Genomic DNA, 19,709 nt, shown 5'->3' with positions numbered 1-19,709 from the left:
TATGGGATTTGCATATTATTGAAGTTAGAGGCCAGATAATTACGCCATTCATCACCATCTGTAGAAAAATTAGCCTTTTCCTTTAGCATCTGTGGAGTTAGCGGGAATTCAATGTGTTGCTCAAGGCTGCTTAAGGAGGAAGGAAGCGTCCCTTGAACACGGCGTCTCTCACCCGGGCAGGCCACCCTGCCAGCCGTCGTGGACGGATCACCAGAGCTGGACGTCATGCTGCACCTGCTGCCTGTCCCCTCCCTGCCAGAGGGTATCAGTAGGGGCTTATGCAGCTTGATGGAGGTGCAGATGCCCAACAGAATAAATGCCGTATGTGCCTCTTTTTGCAAAATCACTGACTCCCACAATGTGATCCAGAAATGACTGAGTTTGACTTTGTCTGTGCCAAAAAGGCATTTAGAGAGAGTGAGAGAGAGGAAAAAAAAGAACAGAAAAACAACATCTGTTCCTGCAATAGTCTGACTCTTGAAGTGCTGGTGGTCTCCTTTCACAATAAGGACAAAAAAACTATATCTTTGAACTCATAAATAGCTCTTTAGTGCTTTCGCTCATGTGGAAGCATTTCTTTCAGGTGTTTATTTTGTTTTATCATTAGCTTGTTTATGAGAGGTGGAGTAGGGAAACATTGAGGACTAGAACTGGAGAAAAACTGCAATTTTCGATTCTCATAAACCGTACCACCGCGGTTCATGGATACTGTGGCTCGACCATAGGGATATATGACATGTCATTGATTGCAATTAAAAGCCAATTTAAGCCTTCAGCGATGCTGGACGATACCGAGCTTGGCTTAGTTAAAGGCTTCGTCAGTTTCTGTGTCAGCACTGCACCTCGTTCCAGCAGGTATTAAAGTGCCTATCAGTTCCAGTCAGCCTTTAAAATGCTGTGTGACATTTCCAAATGAACATAAATACAAGGACCTACACTGTAAGGCCCTCATTTTGGTGTGTAAGACTAAAGACTCATTTAACCATCAGTTAAATATAATTTCACCAAGTCTGATTGAGGTTGTTTGAACTGAAATGTCTTTCTTTTTTGACATTTCTTTGAATAATAACAATAATAATTAATACCGTATTTTCTGGACTATAAGCCGCTACTTTTTTCATAGGTTTTGAACCATGCGGCTTATACAAAGGTGCAGCTATTCTGTGGATTTTTCTTCCACCGCTCGGGGCGCTCTAACCGGTATTACAATCAAAACTAAGACAAAATAAATGCAAAGAAGAATACACTACTTCTTCTTTAGCAGATAGAAGTAGGTAGAAGCAGATTTCAAACAGATAAATAGATAAATAAATACTGGTTATTTTCTCTTGGTTCTGTCCCGTTTTAATCAGCAAAGTTGCTGCCGTGTTAAAAGACACTGTTAGGAAAGATCTATTTAGGTACAAACATGTACATCATTTACAGTTCAAAATCCTTCTGTACATGTAGTAAATATCTAATCTAACAACATCAATATCTGCGGCTTGCATATCTTTTTTTTTAAATAGAGCGGATGCGGCTTATATACAGGTGCGGCTTGTATATCTTTTTTTTATTATTTTTAAAAAAAAATAGAGCGGGTGCGGCTTATAGTCCAGAAAATACGGTAATAACAATAATAATTCCCTTTTGGGGATAAATAAAATACTAAATATAAATGTGTTTAGTAATAAGTTAAAGTTTATTGCAGTAAGAAAAGTGTGTAACATATGAGCTATTTAGAAAGGTTGCTGAGAAATCCTCCTGTCTCACAAACAAAAAACAATTGTCAGCATGGCTTAGGCTTGCAAATTTGCATCCACTAAGTGTGAAGTATGGAGGTGGGCAATGCTGATTTGGGGTTAATGTAACTTTCAGTCAAAGTGCCTGGGCCATTTTCAGACATAGACCTGACCATGAACGCCCCTGTTTTAAAAAGCTTTCTTGAGTCAATTGAGAATTTGCCCGTCTGTCAACTGAAATTGGGTCGAGCAACAAGACAGTGATGCCGAGCACAGCAGAAACTCTGCAACAGAATGGTAAACAAAAAAAAAGAATCAAGGTGTTGCAATGGCCCAATTAGATGTTCAGGCATGAAACTGACTGAAATGCTCTGGGAGGACCTTGAGAGAGGCGGGCAGAAATGAACATCTGCAAACCTGGGCCAGAATTCCTCTATAATATGCATAATATGAAACACTGTTAATATCATAGAGAAAATGATTACTCCCAGTCAGGGCCGCCGCAAGGGGTGTGCGGACCGTGCAACCGCACGGGGCCTCGCGCCCCAAGGGGCCTCGCGCTATGGGCCGATTTTTATTTTTATTTTTTTTTCAAAAACATTTTTTTTGTTGTTTTTTTTCGTTTTTTCCCTTATAAATATCAACAGTCACGTTCCATTATAGACCTAAATGTGTACTAGTCTGTGCATATCAATAAATATATGTGCAATGATGCGCGTGACTGACCAAGCGCAGACACAAGCTGCTCTGATCCAGACGGGTGGAGTTGGAACAAACTGTCACACAATGTCGAGAGAACGAGACAGATTCAGGAAATTTCCATCAGGGAATGAAAAAAGAAAAAACTAAAGAAAATGGAAGAGTTTAATGCCTCTCTGAAAGGCTCGGTTGATAAATTTGTTACAAAAATCACCGATCCGACCGGGTCTCAAGCAGCCGTGGGGCCCCCCCGCGTCGAGGCAAGAGATGATGATGAGGCAGGGGAAGGTATCCAGTATTTTGATAATTGGAGAGTTAAAATGCGCATATAGACACCCGATCCGACCCGAAAACACAAACATTTTGGGCCCCCCAGCCATTTCGCACAGGGCCTCGCAAATCTCCCAGACGGCTCTGCTCCCAGTTATCACTGCTGAAGGTGGATCTATAAGTAACTGAATCAGAGAGCTTTTTTTTCTTACACTGCTTCTATAGTCTGTCATAGTTTTTGTTTAATTAATTACAGTGTGACATGTAATGTGCGACTGTAACTCTGTATCAATCTAATTTTAAGATGACGTGATCCAGATGATTTGTAATTATGTTAATAGGGGCTACTTTCATTTCACATGTGGAAACAAGAAAACTTTCAGAACAAAATAAGGAGAGAAACATCAGTGCCGGAGAGACAAAAGTATTCTCTCTAAGCGAAGTGTTACGTTGCTATGACTACACACCTACAGCTCTTATTTATGAAAGTAATTTCATTTGCAAATGAAACTAACACCGCCAGAGCTCATCTTAAGAGGCAGACATCAGCTTGTGCTGCGCCAGTGCTTTGTGTCATGTATTTTTAAAGTTTCTTTTTAAAAAGTGAAGTAAGCTCTCCACCTCCTTTTTCGTGGACTCTTAAGTGGTTGTTGATGCTGGAATCATGTCAGCGAGTGCATGGGTGGGCTTGCATGTGGGTGAGAGCTTGCCAGGTAGAGAAAGAGACTGATGTCTGTAGGTGGAGGTTAAAGTCTATGTTTAATGGATGAAGAGTTGGTAAGAGAGCAACAGAGGCAGAGATACAAAAATAAAGATGAAAACAGTTCAGTATCTCCATAAATTAAGTAGAATATATGGACCATTATGTATGGTATGACTCAACACACTAAACACAGTTCGTTTTCTGTTGTTTTTTTACTGTAAGTCACCAGTGCTGGCTCCTTTTTTGTGTCGACTACACTGAACATGAAAACTGAAACTGACATAAACATATCTTGCATGGTCAAGTAACATTTGTTCGAGGATTAATTCAACACACTCTCCCGTTGTGACAACCCTGCGAGAGAAAGTAGCAGAACGATGCAAATTGGAAAAGTAAATTGCTTGTGAGTTTCGGCAGAGAGAAGGAGAAAAATAGTAGATTTTAAAGGCTGATGGGGAGAAAAGCATGAGTAAATACATTAAGAAAAAAAATGGACTGCAGGATGCCCTGAGGAGAGAGAAAGGTGAAAGAGATATAAATCTGACTTAATAAGTCTTCAGATGCCCATAACACCACATATACGCACACATATAAATGCACACAAACGCACGAAGGAGGTAAAAAAAAAAGAAAATAAAGCCAATACTCACAGTAAGTGCCTGAAGCTGGAGGAGGATCTGTGGGAGGTGTGTTTTATGCAACCAATACACATGATATTTTATGGGCTGGCAGATTAATGACTCTTAATTGGAAGTGTGCGATCGCTGATGGCAGGTTAGTGTGCTGCTGCCGAGAATAAGTGAGTGAAAAATGTATTTCAGTTTGCTTCCAGCTGCTGTAACGTTACAGTCGGCTCCTTCACTGTTGGATATAGAGGAATATTTCTACCATTCACATACTGGATGTGGGTGCTGTGTTGTTTATAATCCATTATACTCATGTGGCACTTATTCAATGTGATCTTTCAGAGTTAAAACCACATTGATTGTGAGGACAAAACGCAGACAAGCTGGTGGAATATGTCTATTACAAAACATGTCTTTGTTAGAAGCATGACTGATGTGATTTCCATAACACGGACAATTAGTGGTGTAGTAAAGTGTGAAAAGTGGGAATAATGCAGCCAAATACACAAAACACAAGCATAGGATCTTCCTTTTGAAATAAGGATTTGACTCGTAAAACAACATTTGCAGGTTTTAGCTGGGAGCCTTATTTCACAACATCTTGACATGAGGCAGATTATCATTGACACATTATGCCGAGGTATGAAATCTGCAAGATCCCCTCAGTGTGGCTTCTCCTGGGCTGTCCTGATTTGCACATTAAAAAGGTCTGTGTCAGGCAAAGTCCATCTGTGAAAAGATCTTAGATTTTATCAACATTTTATGATCTTAGAAGCGAGGATGCCCAGACTATTATTGTTACTGAAATCTACCCAAACAACATTGCTGTGTGAGCCTCTCTTAAGACCAGTTAAACCAAATGTAATAATAAAAGTCATCCAAACTTCAGCCAGCTGTCACTCCAATCAGAAATGAATTTAATTCAGGGGCAGGGTGGCGCAGCTGGTAGTGCAGCCGCCTCACAGCTGGAAGGTCCTGGGTTCTCGTCGGGGACTCTGTGGGTGCTGAGGGCGTGTTTACTCCCTCATGTCCTCAGCACCCATAACCTGGGTGGGGTTGGCGAAAGGTCCTTTCTGTGTGGAGTTTGCATGTTCTCCCTGTGTTCCCTTGGATAGCAAATGGGAGCTACCTGGCTGGAATGACGTGATCCTTCCACGCGCTACGTCTGGCCAGGGAAGCCCCTGTTGGTTGAAAAGAAGGGCCCACTCACTCCTCAAGTAAGAACAGGGTTTCCGCGGGGTTTTAAAAAGTATTAAAAAGTGATAAATGAAAATTGCCAAATTTAAGGCCATTAAAAGTGTTAAATTCACTGTCAGAAGTATTATTTTTTTTTAAATTGGTATTATTTTTTACCTTTTACATTTAATCAGTCTATTTTATTGTCATTCACAAAGTGAAATAAATGTGAAACATCTGGTCAACATCAATGAGTCTATAAATCTGTTCTGTATAGTGTTCTATAGTTCAAAATCTGTATTAATGTTAAAAGGTCCGTGATTAACACTTAATGTTGTGACAGTTTTTTTAAAAAAATCTGAAGGTAGTGAAAAAGGTATTACATTGGTATTAAATTTAACATAAGGATTGCTGTATAAACCCTGAAGAAGGAGGCTTGAGCCCTCCCGGGGTTGGCAGAGGGAGCGACGCCCAGGGTGATCAAATGGAGGGAAATTAGGGAATAAAAAATATTTGAAAAGAAAATAATTTAATTCAACTATTCATTAGTTTAAACTTGCACTTTTATATGTACGCTCATTTTCATACGCCACATAAGCCTTTGGTGCTGTCACAATATCAAGTTTTCACTTTGAAAAGTCGTGGTTGCCACTATTATCACTATTCTATTCATGAGAATGCAATCATGACATCCATAGAGAAACAAAAACAACTTCCAGATAAATGCATCCTTTACTTTTATTGCACATGTGGAGAAGCGTTAATGTGACTCTACAACACTGCTCAATAATAAGTGAAAGAATCTTGCCATCATCTGTGCATTCTTGTTATTTCGTATTTCGTTTTATTAGTTTTGTCTTTTGGTATCTTTGTTTATCAGTTTTACTGTTTACTTTATTACTGTGATTTACATTTCTGACTTCAGGTCAGTTTTGCTCCAGGTGAAACACAGCCTGCGAGTCAGCTGGAGTGTTAGTTTATGAATAAAATAAATTCAATATCAATATTTCATTTTTGAATATGACAGTTAAAGGCAACGCCAGCATGGAATAATGTTGCTTGTGTTGGCAGATTATTTGTGGCCATCATGTGCTGTCATGTGGTGCTAAAGAGATTCAGAAAAATAGTGATGCAAAGTAATATCACAGTTTTTTCAAGCACAGTTGTGAAAGTCTTTCCTCCTTTGGTGGTGAAAGGTGGAGGAGTTAAATGAAAACGTTGCTCTGGTGACAAAGCTTCTTGGGTACTATTGTCTGTAACACCTGACCTTTCTTGCTCCGGTAAACGTGGGAATGACTTTCTCATCCTTTTCTCTTTGAGTGGAGTTTCTGGCAAAGCGAGGCGATGAGTCACAGGTGGTGTTCTGCTCTGGAAGTCTTTTATCAATGAGACACTCTGCCCTGCTCTTTGGCTCACTGATTGCTCCCTCTTTGCTTTTTCATCTTTTGTGTTATTTGTCCGTTTATAACACTGCTAGTCGCGATCATGCACACTGCACACAGCAACCAAATACAGAAAAAGAGAAAGACAGGGGCTGACAATAAGAGGCACAGAAAAACACAGAAAAAAACACTCCTCGCAGCCTGTAGAATGAGTAAGAAAAGATTTGTGGCATGGTTTATTTTGTATAATTATAAACAACACAATGACAAAATAAATCTAAGATGCCTCGTGTTTAATGGCTTTTTCAAAATTGCTCTACTTACTCTTATTCTGTGTTGTCTCGTGCACTGCCTTTGTTTCAGTATCCTGTATTGTTCATCCTCTAGTACTCAAACACAACACTGCAAGGCCTTCATCTTATTCAAGAGATTGCAGTCATAAGCAGTCAAAGACTGGAAAGAAAGAGAACATGACCTATTTTGAATCCTGATTCGCAGGCATTTCTTGCAAAAACCTCATAGATATTTTACAAAGCAAAAGACAAATAAAGGTGCCATCTGTGTGTGTGATTGTGATCAGATATGCACGCATGAGCTATAAACCTGTTTGGGGGACACTGAAGTAGAAAGTCGCTTTTGTTTGAAAAAGACTTTTCCCGACATTTTCAGAAAGCAAAATCCAAATGATCAAAAGCGCCTGCATGGTGTGATGCAGAGCTTTGCACTTTCTGACTGCAGCGTAGGTATTGAATAAGGACTTTTTTTATTGTTATTAGATCATAACACAGTACGAAGAGTTGGATCTGCTTCCTTTGACAATCTTTTGATGATGAAGTTCAAAACTCAGGCTGTAATTTGTTCTGCTTCAGTGAGTTAATTTGTTGCATCGAGTGAAGGGAATACATGCACTGACACGTTGAGCTGTCTGAAATGAGACCAGCCTTGTCACAGCATGAAACACTCGTCTTTCATTCATTTATTTTGCTTAAGAAAAGTAGGTTGCATTTCCAGATGTAATGTCAGAATACATAACGGTGGGAGTGTGTAATTGAAATAACACCAGGATTTAAGAATAATCCTTTTTTGATACATAAGAAATCAGAGAGACAAATAATAAAAATGTCATTTGGTAGTAAATTTACTAAACTCTTCTTCTATTATATATCCACTGTGAAAATCTTAATCCATCTACCTCCCGATGTGATCTGATGCTGCCTTATATTTTAATATAAACTTGGATATAAATAGCTCACAACCTTGGGTCCATGCTGCGTATCATTTATTTATATTAAGCCTTGAAATGGTTAGGATTAGGGTAAAAGTAGGAAGCTGAGGGTGATGCCTCAGGAGCAGATTGCAGAAAATGCAGCAAAATGTATAAGAATGAGATGCAACATAAGTGAGCCCAATTTTAGGCTCTTATATGTGATCTGACAGTCACCAGGAACCAGCCTATTCAATCATTTAGGCAGACTCATGGGTTTTTTGGCTGTTGGACAGACAAGACAAGCAACCCTTTACTTCTGGGAACTGTGATGCTAATTGTTCATGAAATAAGATTACTTTCAACTATAGAGTTTTGCAGCCCTTAAAGTAGAAGTAGAGCAGAAATGGAAAGAACATACAGCACTCACATTAAACCCCAGTCAAAAGGCCTGGGCATTTCAATATAAAGTTAACATGTTTCCATAACATCCTTAAACACTTCTGGCAGATGAGTGCAGAGCCGCTAAGATGTGATCTAATGGTTTCCAAGGCAGGTGACATCATCTCCTCTTAGCCAGATATCCTTGGTCCTCTGAAACAGCACCGTGCATGGACGGAGTGTATGTATGGGTGGCATTTCTCGGCCTTTAATATCTTTTGCCAGCTATGAATTTTATAGAAGTCAATCTAGCAACATGACATTTAAACCATCTATTTAATTCAAGCGCCTGCAGCTCTGTCCTCTGAAACAAGCTCGTGTCAGAACTCATGAAACATGAAGCAGCATTTCATTATGTAAAGTTTTTGGTAGGCAGGGAGCAGGACAAACCTTTTGTCTTGTTGGTGATTCTCACTATCACAAACCTTTTCCTTCTTCTTTAGACTAATGAGAAGAGCTGTGTGTTATTTGAAACCTTGTCAGTCTCAAGATGCATTTCATGTCATGGAAGTGAATTCTGTTGAACCACATCTTTGGGGTGTGAATGTATTTCTCTGGCTTTCCATGTTCGCCGTTACTGCAATTGACAACAGCTGTGTCTTGTTATTCATTGTCTATATAGTCTACACACATTGCTTTGTCACTCATTCCTCCCTTGCTGATATATTGTTGAAGTCAGACATCCTCCTAGTGTTGCTTACTTTCTTTTATGAGTCCGTGTGTGTGTGTGTGTGTGTGTGTGTGTGTGTGTGTATATATGTATATATGTATGTATATATATATATATATATATATATATATATATATATATATATATATATATATATATATATATATATATATATAACTTGAGCATCATGCATGCATTTATTCACTTATTACACTGTCGAACACCTGGAGGTCTTTTGTAATATTTTTTGCAGTTGCAGTGCTTTTTGAGTTACCTCTGTATATTTTGCATCAGATTACATTTTTTGTAACTTTTTGTAACTTTGTGTTCCCTCACGAATTTTCCAGCATTTGACATTGATCGTCCTCCGGTCCCGACAAACTGTCTTCAGTCCAGTGTGGTTAATATCTGCATTGCCTTTTTACACAGAAGTTGTAAGCAACCTGAAAGATGACCGGTTTAATGCAACCATCTACTTTTATGGAACTACAAAAACTCTTACAGTCACATGTTGCATGCACCTGCATACAGTAGGCAAACCTGAAGATGAATGGTAAACTTCTATAGTTAAAAACACTTTTTCATCATTTGTAAACTCTTTTTAATTAAATCAAAAAAATAAAATGGATCCCTACTTTTAACTGAATATTTGTAGCACCTGTAAATACTTGTACTACTGACGAAGACAAACCTGACTGAAAGGTAAATCAACAAACTTTCACAGACCTTGTGAGGACCTTGTCTATAGTACAGTCTCAAAATATTTCGCTTTTTGCCTTAAAGAACGTGACTGTGTCAAAATCCTGCTGACCACATTAATGATTCATAGAAATAGTGACTCTGGTTGATCTGCTATCTATTCTTGTAATCATTTTTTGTCTGACTGTGGGGAATAACCAAGCTAAATTGTTGCCAATGCACTGAAATGTCAGCTGCTCAAATGTCAGGCTGAACTTCCCTAATCGAACGCTGTAATTTGTCCGTCCTGCTGCCAGTCATCATTACATGCACATCCAGGGGAGACCAGCATTTCAGGTCCTGGGACAAAAGGTCAGTTGACCAATCAATCAGTAATCAAAAACTGATTAGACCTATTCAAACTGTTGGAGCCATACAGCTCAGGTTTAATGTGCCTCCCATGGGAGTCACTGTCGTCACAGCTTTTTTAATTCTCTTGATACATGCGTGTTGCTTTTCTCATCTCTCACTCACTCATCTTCTCCCGCTTTATCCGTTCCCGGGTCGCGGGGGCAGCAGCCTCAGCAGGGATGCCCAGACTTCCTTCACCCCAGACACTTCCTCCAGCTCTTCCGGGGGGAGTCCGAGGCGTTCCCAGGCCAGCCGAGAGACATAGTCTCTCCAGCGTGTCCGGGGTCTCCTCCCGGTGGGACATGCCTGGAACACCTCCCTAGGGAGGCGTCCAGGAGGCATCCCATACAGATGCCCAAGCCACCTCAGCTGACTCCTCTCAATGTCGGCCCCCGGAACCTTGGCCGTGTGTGGCTGAGGTAGCTGACTCCTCTCAATGTGAAGGAGCAACGACTCGACTCCGAGTTCCTCCCGAGTGACTGACCAGCCACCTTGCAGAGGAAACTCATCTCGGCCGCTTGTATCCGCGATCTTATCCTTTGGTCACTACCCAAAGTTCATGACCATAGGTGAGGGTAGGTGCGTAGATTGACCGGCTAAATTTTGCAACAACTATTAAACTGCCTGTGGCTCAGGCTCTGAAACGGGTTAGCATTAAAGTTTATTTCATGATGTAGTGGATCCGTGTGTCCACGTGTGTCCTTTAGCGTTAAACCACTACGGGATTGACCCGGTTTACAAGAGATGTTCTTCCATGTATGCCAATAAAACTGGTGGAATCAAATTAACAAAAGAAAGAAAAGCAACAAAAGCCAATCATGGATAATAGAAGAACAAGGACAGTTACGTCGCTCGGATCGGCGTCACCGTGGCCCCGCCCTGGAGCCAGGCCTGGGGTTGGGGCTCGTTGGCGAGCGCCTGGTGGCCGGGTCTTTACCCGTGGGACCCGGCCGGGCTCAGCCCGAAACGGCGATGTGGGCCCGCCTTCCTGTAGGCCCACCACCCGCAGGAAGGTCCATGAAAGGCCGGTGCATTGTGGGCTGGGTAGCAGTCGTGGCGGGGTGCCTCGACGACCCAATCCCCGGGGACCGGGCAGACCGGCGAGACAGTTCCGGGGGTTGTCCTCGAGGCCTAGGCTTGGGTCTTGGCGTGGGGCTTGGACGACTTGGCGGGGAACTCTGACTTGGCGGGGAACCTTGACTTAACAGGGGACTTTGACTTGGCGGGGAAACCCAGGATACGAGGAGCCGGCTGAGGGGGAACCCGGGTCCTTGGCGCTGGCTGTGGGGGAGCCCGGGTCCGTGGCGCTGGCTGCGAGACCATCACCGGAGCAGGGGCTGATGCGTCCGGGACCACCCCCAACAATGCGCCCAGGACCACCGCCGGAACAGTGGCTAGCTGGGGCTGGCGCCAACGCCGTCGTCGTGGTCCCTGAGCCTGAATACTCCTGGGCCCACCCCGAGCCAGGCGTGTTCCCCAGAATGGAGATACCTCCTCCTCCGGGTGCCGCCAACCAGGAATCGAGAGTTCTGCCTCCCGGTAAACGTATTCCCAGAAGGCAAAACTTTCTCCCGCTGGGTCCATATTGGTCAGTCCGTTCTGTCACGGATGGTTGTATGAGGACCCAGATGCAGGAGAGCGAGAGGCAGGAGTTCCAAAAAACAGGATTTATTGGAGCAAAAACACAAAAACAAGAACCAAAAGCGCTGCTGGGCAGGATCAAAAAGAGGCAGAACAGAAACAGGGATCCAAAAACTACGGGATAACATGGAGGGAGCAAACAGTACGGACTGACCGGGAGCAGAGGAAGACGAGACACAGGTGTGAACAATAAGGGCAGATGGAAAACAGGCGGGGCAGAACAGAAACACAAACTGGGGGAAATGTCAAACACTGACAGTAGATACTTTTTCTGTATCTATTCTGCCGAGGTTCTAAGCGTGCTGAGTCGGCCCTGTATCTGACATCATCACAATACACGCCACCGATTGGTCGGGGGGCGGGGCCGTCAGACTTTGAATCAGGAAGCGGGAGTCAGCGCGAGAGCGACTCGCAGCTTGCGGCGATTTTATTCAACAGTCAATGGCAGCGTCAACGTCTGTTTGGTGATTCAACTCTGAGGTGCAGATGTTCATAAACCTGGTGGCTGAGGAGAGAATTAAAAAGGGATCTAGACGGGCGATAAGGAACGACAAGATCCACCAGGAGCTCTGTCACTTCTCACTCGCTCGCGGCTCTCAGCTGATTTCTCAGCAGCGCCGACACAAACAAACAAAAAAAAGCGTCCCCGCTTGAAGCTTCTTTCTCTCATTTTTTAACTTGATATCGAACACAAGCCACAGACCCAGCAGCACATCTATCATCTCCTCTTTAGTGTTGTTGTCTCCTCCGTTTAGATCACACAATCAAATACGTCACAGCAGCTTTGCTCCAACCCACCTACTTCTAACCTGGTTGTTTAAAAACAAACGAGGACGAGGCGAGCGGAGGCGGGACGAGGCGTGCCGAGTCGAGGCACGCTGAGTAGGCATTAGTGGAAAATAGAGTTGTCCCGATCCGATCACGTGATCGGAAATCGGGGCCGATCACGTGATTGCAGACTCGATCCGGACTCTGACGTTATGAGCCGATCAGGAATCGGATATATATATATCAGGGTTTCCGTTGTCCGGTAATTGCCGGACTTTGTCCGGTAAAATATGCAGAAGTCCGGTATTTTATAATCTCTCCGGTCAAAATGTCCGGTGAAAATACTCACTGGCGCCGACATCCACGTGTGCGTTGATTTATGGTTCCGCGTCGCACCGACGCAGAGCCTACAGCGGCAGCCATCGGTTAGTTTTTTTCTTTTTAGATCCGAGGCTTTGCGTAGATGGTGGCTTCCGCAACCTTCAGGCGCTTTTTCTGCGCAAGCAAGCTTTATAGATGAGGCCCCAGGACTGAAGCGGAGCTGCGGCGCCGACATTATGGTACCGCGTCGCGGAAGGCTCTGCGTTGGTGTGACGCGGGACCATTAATCAACGCACACGTGGAGTAGTGGGCTCGGAGCGGCAGCCATACACCGCATGCGCGCAGAGCACGCCTGTTTGTTTTGAAGCTGAAGCAGCCCTATGCTAAAAAAAAAAACAAAAAAAGAAAAAGAAAAGAAATTTTTTTTATACTGACTTAAGAATGTTCAAGCTGCCTACCTCCTATGTGCTCAGTTTACAGTACACATGTTAAAATATAATAAAAGGGTCATCCTGCATAATTTTCTTTTCTCTTCTTCATTTTTTATTGTTTTATAAAAGTATCGGATCGGGACTCGGTATCGGCAAGTCCTCAAAATCAAAGGACTCGGATTCGGACTCGGGGGCAAAAAAACCTGATCGGGACATCCCTAGTGGAAAAGTGCCATAAGTCTCTCGGCTGGCATGGGAACGTCTCGGACTCCCCCCCCAGAGCTGGAGGAAGTGTCTGAGGTGAGGGAATCTCTGCTCAGACTGCTGCCGCCGCGACCCGGTAACAGATGAGCGAAAGAAAATGGATGGATGAAAAAATTGCAAAATTTGAATAAAAGGAATGTGGTCAGATCAATATAAATCAACGTGCAGCAGTTTGGTAGTTTTACATGAAAAAAAAACGCTTGTGGTTGTGACATTTAAGAAATTGAAATTTCCCATTAAAGTTTCCAACTGTTCAAACTCAAACTTTGTAAACTTTAATGTCACACATACACTCTTAAAATAACTAATCACCTGCAAGGGCGGCGGCTGATGTAAAGTCATGTTCATTTATCCTGAGTGTTTTGAATTGTCGAGCCAATACCGAGCCCTGAAAGACAGATAGGAATAAACTGTGAAAGTGTGAAAGGAAGCTGCAGGCGAGGCGGGGGTGAGAGAGGAATCCCTTGCTCTGGTCCAGCTGCAAACCTGAACAGCCCCGGGTTCAGAGTCTCGTTTGTCATGTAGACAGCCCTGCCTATGCTTCTGAGGACTCTGGCAAGAGAAATCTTTTGCATATCTAAGAAGTCGGTGACATTCTCCAACACCGTCTCAATCAGAAGGTTTCTGGATTATGTTTGAATAATTCAAGTTATGAATGATGGGTTTCATTCACGCCCAAAATAGCAACAGTAGAATGAATCCCCTCAGGTGCGGCTGTGTGTTACTCATGAGGGTGGACTTGGATGGTGATGGTGTTTGCGGAAACCTATTACTGCTGATGGGCCAGAGCGATAGACTGCTCCAGTGGGTGATGTATCCTTGTGCATGTGTGTGTGTGTGTGAATTATGTATGAATTACTATCTACAATTATAGCCCTGGGCAATTAGAAAAATACTATCACACAGTTAGTCACAAGATTAATTTTGTCAGTGCTCCTGCGATCAGAACTCATCTGAATGTACAGCCTTAACATTTATAGGCCTGAATGGTTCCATCTAGTTTTGTGTAGTACAAGTCTGTGTGTACTGTTTGGTTCACAATCCACGGGTCTTATCTCTGTGTTAATTTGTGCAGACATCTGTTTAGGTGTGTGATTTTCATCTAGATCTTTTACCAGCCGCTTCCTCAGAGATCATTGTCAACAAAGGCTGTCCAGGAACGGTGAAAACCCTGAATGACGTGTACATATCGGGGATCTTTCCTCCAGTTATTGCAGGAAGATTTTATGTACCAGATTTGCACATCACTGTCCTGTAAGCGTGCCTCAAACTATTATCTACAGATGAAAGAGATTTATTCTCTGTTGTTAACCAACTGCATGCACAGGTTGATATGTCCTCACTTCCAGTCGTGGGTTTGTGTTCATGTGTTATCTTGTGTGGGGGAGTGTGCAGACAGTATGTGAACTCTACATGTCTGAAAGGTTTAACACGGACCTATCAGAGCAGAAACTCTTGAGAGTTTTGTCTTCAGAAGTTCAGATTTCATTATATGTTGATTTTTAATTGATGTTAATATATTCTATACTGAAGCTCTTCATTTACATATCCTTATGTTTTAAATACATGTCTAAAATATTAAATAAAAGAACAAATGCAGATATTTATGTTACATCAGTTCAAAGACTAAATAAACCTTCATTTCTCTATGAATGTTCTCTTTAATTTAATTAATTGGTAGAAAAATGAATGTATTTCTTTTTAAGCAAATGAAAAAAACTGAATTTATTTTTGAATTTTGTGTTGGATGTGAAAAAACTTTGTATACACTGCAATGTAAAACAGCACACTTGAACTCGTATATGTACTGACAAAAGAAGACAAACAACACCAAGTAATATATAAGTATTTGTTACGGCCTCATAAAAGTAAAGAAATTAGGCTCAATGAGACCACAACATATTAATAGGACGCCACACAAAGATTTCATGTTTGAAAACAAAAGTTTATTAAATTATTGTTTTCAAGTACTGGGGAGAAAAAAACAAGGAAAAAGGTTAACCCAAAAGTAATAAACAAAAGGAGATGGAGATCCCGGCCAAAAAGAACAAAAAAAAAGGGGTAAGCACAGGGCCAGCCACAGAATGGGCCGTCGGACCACGCACTTTCCCCACTAAATAAGAAAACCCAAGTAAACCTATAACCAAACAAAAACCGATAACAGGACTACCGGCAATCTCCAACCCAAACTAAAACAACAAACTAAAATAAGAAAACTCTGCCATTATTGCCAGAGGAAAAATAAGGGTTACCTGTTCCCAAAAAGGAAACAAAACAAACCTTCCCCTGCTACTGCTGCCCCAGAGTGTCCCAGGCCTCCCTCCTCCTCCTCCTTATCCCCTACCTCCTGATTGCTAATTGACTGCCAGCTTGTGAAGGAGGGAACAAAGAGGAAGGAGAGGGGGGAGAAGACAGCAGCAACAACACACACACTCCTAGGTGTGGAGCAACCCATACCTGGCCACACATAACAGTATTCTTGTTTCATTTTTCCCTTTTCAACACTGAGCACCTAAAGGCATCTAACGCTTTGTTTTGGTGCTAATGAAGTTACATAATCAGGTCATGTTCTCCATTAGACCTGCTGAGACACCTCTGAGTTGCTATGACAACTTCATGGCACGCCTGGTTAGAAAAGACCAGCACTCACTTTGGCCAATTTACGATGCCCAAGACATTACAAATATTTGTAAAACAACCAGCAGAAGCTGAGCCAAGCCGCCGTGTCCACTGCAGGATGCTCAGATCAAAACTCATTTGTGATTCTACAAGTCCATTTTATAAACATCATTTTAACAAAGGAGTACACACATTTCCTTTCTCAGCTATGACTTTAATGACCAAAAAAAAAAACCCACTGCACAGTCTTGGGCTGTCAGAGATAAATACAAATAAAAATGAGTGATATATATTTAATTGTAGTTCCAAATCAGGGGTCCTACATTGTACAGAGTGAGCAGTCTGATCAAAGACCTGAGATCATTTTCAGACGGTGTTAACACAAAAGTCCGTTTCCAGAGACGCTTGTTTCCTGAGTGAGTCTGTCTTTAGGTTACATCGTAGTGCTGTTTCAGCAGTTGGGACCTTTGCTTTTGGCCAGGTTCAGGCAGTAATACAGCTTGGTTAGGGTCATGAAATGATTATTTGCAGAGGCGATTCTAGGGTCTGTTGGAGCCCTAGGCAAAAATTTCTAGGGGGCCCCTCAAACCAGCGTTCATCACCGTTATGTTATAATAAACTGACACCAACGAAAACTTAATGAAATTTATATTTATTTACACACTGCTAATTTACACACACGACACTGTGTGTAGTTTTTTTTTTTTTTTTTGACACTGCGTACAGGTGGATGGCCGTGATCATGGGAATGACAACATGGGGCCCCTTAAGGGAGGTTTCTTACTGGCTACTGAGATGTCATTGATAAATGCCTTATGTTTGTTTAAGGAGGAGGATGTGGTCATTGCGGTTACCACATTTTGAGATCTGTACAGTAAAAACAGCCTTCAATACTTTTTTAGTCCTCAAAACCCCTGATAGGAAACACTTTTGTAATAAAAGTAATTATTTAAAAAAAAAAAAAATTTTTTTTTTTTTGGGCCTCATGGGCCCCCCAACACCTCGGGGCCCCAAGCAGTTGCCTGCCTTGCCTGTTCACAAGCTGCGCCCCTGATTATTTGGGAAGTCTGATGAGTGCATCCAAAACATTCATCGTTCTATCAATCGACTTGACAGACTTGAAGTCAAATCACACATGAAACTGTGTTGCAGGCAGCTAGTGTTTATAGTAACAGCTGTATCGACCACGTCTACCATCCTTCTTTTTGAATGAGATGCTTTAGCTTCAGGTGTATTTACATTTGTGCAGATGCTCTGTGACTGTACATTGTAATTCGTCACTTTGATTACGAAGGTGACACTTCTGGCTAGAAGAATATAGCAGACACTAAACAAGCTGACAGATCGGTGGGAATGAGGCACGAGACAGAGGTAGATTGGTGTGTAGGCTTAACGGTGTGTCACTTTTCTTTTTACATTTCTTTTGTTCCTTGACAACAGAAGCAGGAAAATATGTTAATGAAAACAGCTTTTCTGGAGTTTGACGATATTCAAATGCAGCTGTGAAAGGATGAGAAAAGCCTGACAAGTCTGCATTCCAGTGAAGCAAAGAAAGCAGCATGATAAGATAATAACACACTCAGTATTTGTTTATTGGTTTCAAAACTTATTTTTGCCATTTTTGGCAGTTCCTTAGCTTTACAATTTAGTCTCTGGACTTTTGATCAAACCTGATGTTATTATTAGCCACAAATGCATGACATGTATGATGGTTTGGATCATACAACTGTTGTTTTTCAAATAAAATCCCTTGGGGTTTTACCTCCTCAGATGCAGGAATGACTGCGAAAGAGCATTTGATGTAAATTTTCTTGTTTTTTCTTTTTAGTGTCATCAGAAGGAAAGGAACTGCTGTTTTTGGATTTTAATATTGACTTACGTCGCTTTTTTTTCATTTTATGTGATCACAGACATTACACATCAGTCCCTTTTCTATTACAATTTCTTTTTTTTCAATTTAATTTTATTTATATAGCATCTATTACAACAGAAGTTTTCTCTAGGCGCTTTCCAGAGACCCAGAACATGACCCATGTTTATTTATTATCATTTATTTATTTTATTTATTTCATTAAAGAGTTTTCGACTCCCCCTCGGCTCTACTTACCTCTCTGTCGTTTTCCATTACAGTTCAGTACCAACTCAATGTGGGTAAGGCCTTCGGGGCAAGGCCGCCCGGAATACGTTATCCCATCGTGGCCCCTCTGGATCAGGTTGTCGGCCACGAGGCACAGAAACCTAAACATATGGCACTTTTCCACTAGTACCTACTCAGCGCGCCTCTACTCGCCACGCCCCGTCTTGCGCTTCTCCACTACGGGTCAAGGCGGGTGGAGGCTGGCAGAGTAGGTACTTTTTCTGTATCTATTCTGCTGAGGTTCTGAGCGTGCTCATCACAATACACGCCACCGATTGGTCGGGGGGCGGGGCCGTCAGACGTTTGAATCAGGAAGCGGGAGTCAGCGGCTCGCGGCTCTTAATTTTATCCGACAGGCAAACGTCTGTTTCGTGATCCAACTCTAATGGCGCTTTTGCATTAGTACCGCCTTAACTCGGTTCTACCCGCCAAGGCCCTGTTTTGCGCTTTTGCACTAGGGGCTGAGGCGTGCAGAGCCGCTCCAAGCCGATACTATTTCTGTAACCATTTCAGTGAGGTTCTATACAGGGCTGAGCAGGGACTATTTCTGACGTCACCACCCTCCTCGCCTCTGATTGGTCGGGGGGCGGGGCCGTCAAACGTTTGAATCAGGAAGCGGGAGTCAGCGCGAGGCGACCCGCGGCTCGCAGCGATTTTATTATAAAGCGCAAAACGTCTGTTTGGTGATCCAACTCTGAGGTGCAGATGTTCATAAACCTGGTGGCTGACGAGAGAATTAAAAAAGGGATGTAGACGGGCTGTTTTACTCTCAGCCGCTCGCGGCTCCAGCTGATTTCTGATCAGCGCCGACATGAACAAAGCGGTTGCGCAATCGAGTACGTCACAGCAGCTTCACCCAAACCTGCCCACTTTTCCCCTGGCTGTGGAAAAACACACAGGGACAAACGGGAAGAGCCGCGACGAGCCGCGCGGAGCCGAGCCGGGCTAAGGCGGTACTAATGCAAAAGCGCCATAAGGTGCAGATGTTCATAAACCTGGTGGCTGAGGAGAGAATTAAAAAGGGATCTAGACGTGCGATAAGGAACGATCAGATCTACCAGGCGCTCGGTCACTTCTCAGCCGCTCGCTAGGGGTGGGTTAAAAATATCGATATATCGATATTTTATCGATATGCATGTGTAGGAACGATTATCGATACATGAATTCAAGTATCGATTTAAAAAAAAATAATAATAATAATTTTTTTTTTTTTTTTTATCCCGATTTTTCCCCCCATTTTATCACCTAGTGCTCCTACCTAAATCAGTCCTGGGCATTGCTCCATCTACCAACCCCGGGAGGGCCCTGCACTGAGCTCAAGTCTCCTCCTTACTTGAGGAGTGAGCAGGCTGCTTCTTTTCACCAGGCAGGGTGGGGTTTCTCTGGCCGGACGTGGCGCGTGGCGCATGTTATTCCCTTATTGTAACCAGAATATCGATATCGTATCGAATCGTATCGTATCGGAAATCGTATCGTCTTGGGACCTAGTGTATCGGAATCGTATCGTATCGGGAGGTCAGTGATGATACCCAGCTCTACCGCTGGCG

The sequence above is a fragment of the Cololabis saira genome, chromosome 17, assembly GCF_033807715.1.
Source record: "Cololabis saira isolate AMF1-May2022 chromosome 17, fColSai1.1, whole genome shotgun sequence".
Taxonomy (NCBI): Eukaryota; Metazoa; Chordata; class Actinopteri; order Beloniformes; family Belonidae; genus Cololabis; species Cololabis saira.
Note: the sequence above shows the minus strand (reverse complement) of the source record.